Genomic DNA, 6,235 nt, shown 5'->3' with positions numbered 1-6,235 from the left:
CTCCGCGCACTATGTATGGTTAAGCTAAACCTAATTTAATAGGAACTGAAATGAGTATAGTTAGACCTACTATTGCTGCAAATAATTTTGAACTAAAACTTAACACAATTCAAATGATATAACAGTTTGTTCAGTTTGATGGTTTGCACGATGAGGTTCCAAATGCTCATTTGGTGAATTTCTTGAAATTCTGTGATACATTTAAAAGCAATGGCGTTTCTGATGATGCCATATGTCTTCAGCTGTTTCCCTTTTCATTGGGGAACAAAGCTAAACAGTCGTTGAACTCGTTACCACGAGGGTCAATCACTACTTGGGAACAAATGACCGAAAAGTTTCTATTAAAATACTTTTCGCCGGCTAAAACGGCTAAATTATGTAATGATATCTCTTCTTTTGTGTAGATGGATTTAGAGACACTCTACGATGCATGGGAGAGATACAAGGATCTCTTGAGATGATGCCCTCCCCATGGGTTATCGCTCTGGCTACAAGTTCAAACTTTTCATAATGGCCTAAATCCTTCGACTCGACAAATGGTTGATGCAGCTGCTGGCGGAACCATCAATAATAAAACACCTGAAGATGCTTATGAATTTATAGAGGAGATGTCACTAAATAACTATCAGTGGCAAGTCATGAAGAAAAAGCCAATGAAAACAGCCGGTGTTTATAACATCGATTCAGTCATCATGCTCTATAATCAAGTAGAACTCTTGAGTAAGTATTCTTAGTTCTTCACTGGTTCACCCAGTAATGCAGTGCGAAGCAAGTGGAGGTGGACCAAGCAGTTCTGAATACCAACCTTATGGCCAAAACAAGGACAATGAGCAGTTAAATTACATGGGTAATAATCCTCGATCTCAAAACAATCCTTATAGCAATACTTACAATGCAGGTTGGAGGAATCACCCAAATTTTTCATGGGGAGTTCAAGGAAATCAGAAAGCACCACCCCCTCCAGGCTTTCAGCAACCACAATACCAACAGGAGGAAAAGATGAACCTTAAGGAGATGCTAACCAAATTCATCTCGGTGTTAGAAACTCATTTTCAGAATACCGAGACGGCACTCAAAAATCAACAAGCATCAATCTAGGGGGTCGAACCTCAAATTGGACAGCTCGCCAAGTTGATTCTTGAACGACCACAAGGTAGCCTGCCAAGCAACACTGAATCTAACCCAAAGGAGCAACTCAACGCAATTTCCATTCAAGATACGGAAGGGTTAGTTGCAAAACCAAGGCCAGAACCGGTGGTAAGCAAAAGTAAGAATGAGGTAGGCCAAAACGAATAGAAATTGGTAAGTTCAGAATATAAACCTCGTGTGCCATACCCCAATGCAGCAAGGAAAGACCGCTCAGATGAACAATTTGGTAAATTCCTTAAACTATTAAAGAAACTACATATTAACTTACCGTTTATTGAAGCACTTTCGCAGATGCCGAACGCAGTCCAATTTTTAAAAGAGCTTCTAGCAAATAAACGAAAGTTAGATGAAATGTCGCATGTGGATCTGAATGCGGTTTGCTTAGCCATTCTTCAGAATAAGCTACCCAACAAACTAAAAGATCCAGGGAGTTTTATGATTCCTTGTTTAATTGGTAGTTTAGATGTTAATAATGTGTTGGCTAATTTAGGGGCTAGTATTAATGTCATGCCTTATAAAATGTTTAAGCAACTAGGTCTTGGGAAACCCAAAGAAACTAGGATGAGCATTCAATTAGCAGATAAAACTATCAGATTTCCTAGGGGTATTATTGAAAATGTACTCGTTATAATTGACAAATTTATATTCCCAGTTGATTTTGTTGTTTTAGACATAAAAAAGGATAGTAACGTTCCCTTAATTTTAGGAAGGCCCTTTTTAGCAACTGCTAGAACAATTATTGAAGTTGGCACAGGTGAACTCACACTTCGTGTAGGAGATGAAACAATCACCCTTCAAGCTCGCAACCTTAACAACACATTGAAAATTAAAGGTGATTGTACAAATTGTTCTACTAAGACTGATCATATGGTGTAACCTATTTTGCAGGAAATAAGTTTGAATGACATACATGATCCATGTTCAATCCACAACAAAGGGTCTACACATGAAGAATGAATGTTACAAATCGAGAAGTTAGATGAATGGTTGACATTTAAACCGAGAAAACACGATAAACCAAAACTATGCCAGAATGAGCTCAATACCTCACCAAATCAACCTAAGGTTGGAGATAAAGTTTCACTAGATGCCACAAATCCTTACATTGACACTGCCAAACCGAGTGAAGAAATTCCTCTTATGGTACTTAGCATTTTCCCATTTAGTACAGTCGAGGTAAGTCATCCCAAATTCGGCACTTTTAAGGTAAACAATACTCGTCTTAAACTTTACGTTGATAAAATTGAAAGCAGGGATAAGGAGTGTAAACTCCTCCAGCTACAATGAGCACACACCAGAGAGGTAAGTCGAGCTTAGACTATAAATAAGTGCTTCTCGGGAGGCAACCAGAGCACTAACAGAATTAATTTCTTTAAATTTTAGTTTTTAACATCTAACATACTCACTGAATCATGGAATGCAGGCTTTCTAAAGCACACACGGCCAGGCACATGGGCGTGCCTTAGGCCGTGTGAAAATAGGGCAAAATTTTCCCCAACACGGGATGCGATAAGTAGCCACGGTCGTTCGACATGGCCGTGGGCGAAACTGCCAAAATAACACGGGCGTGCAACACGCCCGTGTTTCGAAACCGTGGGTAAACCTGTCAATTTAACACAGGCGTGCGCCTGCATACACGAGCGTGGGAGAAGCGAACGGAGATCGACACGGCCGTGCAACATGGCTGTGTACACCAATGCGCCTAACTTTGAAAATTACGAAATGCAAGGGCTGAGCTTAGAGCACACGGGCGTGCCCCACGGCCGTGTGCCCCAATTTCTCTATAAACACCTATTATTTATTTTATTTTATTTTTATCTCTATATTTTGAATTTTTTTATTTCCTTTTAATACTATTTTATCCTGACTTTCTAGAATTTTAATTCTTCAGCTGTCTCATTACGAGTAATTATGCTTCAGTATACCTCTTAAAGAGTTCCTGATTTTATCACAGTTGCAAACAGCTCTTCAGCTCATCATCACATAGGAATTAAAAACTCCACTGGGAAAGGTTCTCCACGACTGCCATGTCCTGCTCGACCACGACCATAGCTACCACCAGATATAATATTCTTTTGGCGCAGGACTTATGGACTAATAAACCTCTACCACCACCGGAGTATCCTCCTCCACTCTCACGCTGATTATTCTCCAAAACTCCAGTTCAAGGAATTCATTCATCATTCAGGAAGTTTCACTTCTCTCCCTATCTTATGATTATAAATCTATCTTTTTCAATATATCTACCTTTGTACATTGAGGGCAATGTACATCTTAAGTGTGGGGTGTTTTATATCAGAAAAATCCCTGAATTTTGTTTTATTCTCATGCGATCTTGTCATATCATTATTAGAATGAATTCCAATTAGTCTATAATGTTTATTGATATATGTTGAATTAAAACATAGGCATTTATGCATTGATTATTTGAACTTTAAGACAATAGAGAATCAAGTATGATAAGTTGATTTTTGAAGAATTAAAAACTTTTAGGTTGTTCCCCCAAGTTTAAGTATTATTTTAAGTTGGAATTCACAAGTTTAAACATCAAAAAGCCATAATTTTTGTGAGATCTTGAGCCTTTAGAGCATCTATTATTTCTTTCATGCTCACTTTCATTATGACTGCGTCAGTATTGAATTGTTATTCTAGAACTTGCTTGATTATACATGTCAAGACCACACCATTTGAGTTGATATGTCAAAATGATAAAGGCGCTTAGGTTTAACCCACTTACTCCACAAAAGCCTACCTTCATAATTAACCCTTAGTGAACCCCTTTGAGCCTAACAAGCCATTAATTGATTTACCCTCAATATTAACCCATAAACCATTATTGTTGAAATCCCCTAATTTGATACCTATTTTTGTCGAGATTTGATTTGAAATAATTGCTTAGATATTTTTTTCTCTTCTATGTAGTTGACTTATTCTTAAAAAAAAATTCATACTCACATATTTGTAGTAATTTGGTATTATTGAGCTGCAGTATCTAATTTCCATCTTTTGAGAAAAAGCTCACTTGTACTTAATTGATGTTTAATTACTTTTTCTAGTGAAGTAATTTTTCAATTCAATCTCGATTCTAACATTTTCTTTCAGCTTGTGACCACACCCCCTAACCAAAGCCACGTTACAACCCTTTAAAGACCTTTTTATTGATGTTCATCTCAATATATAGTGGTGGAGATTTGATTTTCATGCAAGCATATGGTAATGACTTTTCATTATTGACTATTGAGTGCTTCATGTATTAGCTCGAGTGATTTAAGTGAATCTATAGTAAGGATGTGAAAATCTGTGATATTTTGAGTCGAAGTTAATTACTTAGATAAGGGGAGACGCCTATGCTTTCATGATAAAATACTCAACTTGGAATGTTTGAAACTTTGATGTTCTTTTAGTCAAATTCTCAATGTATGATTACTTATGGATTATTTTGAGATATTATTAATAGGAATTATAAGTTAAAAAGAATTTATTTTGATTGTGAGTTTAGGGTTTTGCTTGAGGACAAGCAAATGCTTAAGTGTGGGGGTATTTGATAAGCCGTAATTCATACATATTTCTATCCCATACTTAGCACATTTTTATGGATGATTTTTCCTTAAAATTGGTGAATTCGATGCTCCTAATGCCTTAATTTCATGTTTTATACTTAGGTGAGCATAGGAGAGTGAAAGGAACGAGAAATGGGCCAAAAACGGAGAAAATAGGCCACCGTATGAAATCAACACGGCCTGGACCTCCTCACACGGGCAGACCACACGGCCGTGTCAATTTGGCATAATTGGAGCACGACTCACACGAGTAGACCACAGACCCGTGCCTATTAACAAGCTTGACCATAGCCTGAAGTAATCACACACGGGCGTGTCCCTGTCGAGCCCAAATTAAGTCCAATTCAGAAAAGGCCAATTTTAAGGGTTCTTAGGCATTCCAAAGCCTATAAATACACCCTAGACGAGGAGGAAAAGGGGGCATAGAGGAGGAAGCAGGGAACTGCTCAAGGAATGCCAATTGATCCATCTCAGAAGCCAGATTCATCATCAAGACTGAAGATCTCCCCTCAATTTCCCTTCAGGAGTTTTGGGTTTTTCTTTATGTTTTGTATTCATTATTCTTTTGAGATTTTTACCTTTTTAGTTATGAACTAAAACCCCTAAATACCTAAGGGGAATGAAACCTAAGACAGATCTTGTTATTATTATCTGAATTGTATGATAAATATTTGACTTGTTCTTAATTATGTGTTCTTAATTCTTGTTTTGATATTCCAGGATATTAATTCAAGTTCAGCTCTTATTTAGAGGAGGAATAAACCCTGTTTAAGAGTACATTTCTCATAATTAAGTGAAGTTGATTGCGCGCTTAGAGATAGGGTGACAAGATTTTGCCAGATTAGGGTGAAACCTAATAAGGGGATCCATAGATCGAGTTAATGTAACCCTAAGGAGTTAAATAGAAATAGATTTCAATTATTCAACCTAGGGTTAGACGTTGTTAGTCTCGAGAGGGATAATAATATAACTTAGGGATTTTTACGGATCAAGTCAAATGAATAAATCATCCAATTCAGAGTCAAATAACAAGTGAAGTCTAAGTGGATTTTTCCTTAGGTATTGTGTTAATTCAATCGTTTTTCCAAAAGTAATTCCCCAATTCTATTTTTTGTGATTTCTTAGTTTAGTTAATTAGTTAGATAAAAAAAACCCTTTTATTTTTTTAGGCTAGATAATAAAAAGAAAGTTAATACTAGTACTTTTAGTTCCTTTGGGTTCGATAATCTGGTCTTGCCAAAGCTATACTACTGTTCGATAGGTACACTTGCCTTCATCGTGATAATAGTTAGTTTCAAGAACGATTCATTATAAATATTTAAAACCTGTCACGAATATCACGTATCAACGGGCATGTCCTCAGCCATGTGATACAAGTTAGTACGTATGCCCTATTTCTACACAGCATAAGACTCGGGTGTGTCTAGAGCCGTGTGAGGCACATGGCCTGTTTACATGGGCGTGTGAGGGGCACGCCCGTTCACTTGTATAGTTGAATTTTTTCAAAGTTTCCAAGATTTTCATGT

The 6,235-nt window shown here is 37.1% G+C and overlaps 1 non-coding gene across 1 annotated transcript; it reads right to left on the bottom strand.

The window, feature by feature from the left end:
- Window positions 1-371: 371 nt before the first annotated feature.
- Window positions 372-478, bottom strand: LOC121212022 (small nucleolar RNA R71). Its single transcript, XR_005907234.1, has one exon. It is a non-coding gene; the product is annotated as a small nucleolar RNA R71 (small nucleolar RNA).
- Between the last annotated feature and the right edge of the window lie 5,757 nt (window positions 479-6,235).

This window comes from Gossypium hirsutum, chromosome A12 (genome assembly GCF_007990345.1).
Source record: "Gossypium hirsutum isolate 1008001.06 chromosome A12, Gossypium_hirsutum_v2.1, whole genome shotgun sequence".
NCBI lineage: Eukaryota > Viridiplantae > Streptophyta > Magnoliopsida > Malvales > Malvaceae > Gossypium > Gossypium hirsutum.
Note: the sequence above shows the minus strand (reverse complement) of the source record. Positions and strands in the feature narration are given on the sequence as shown.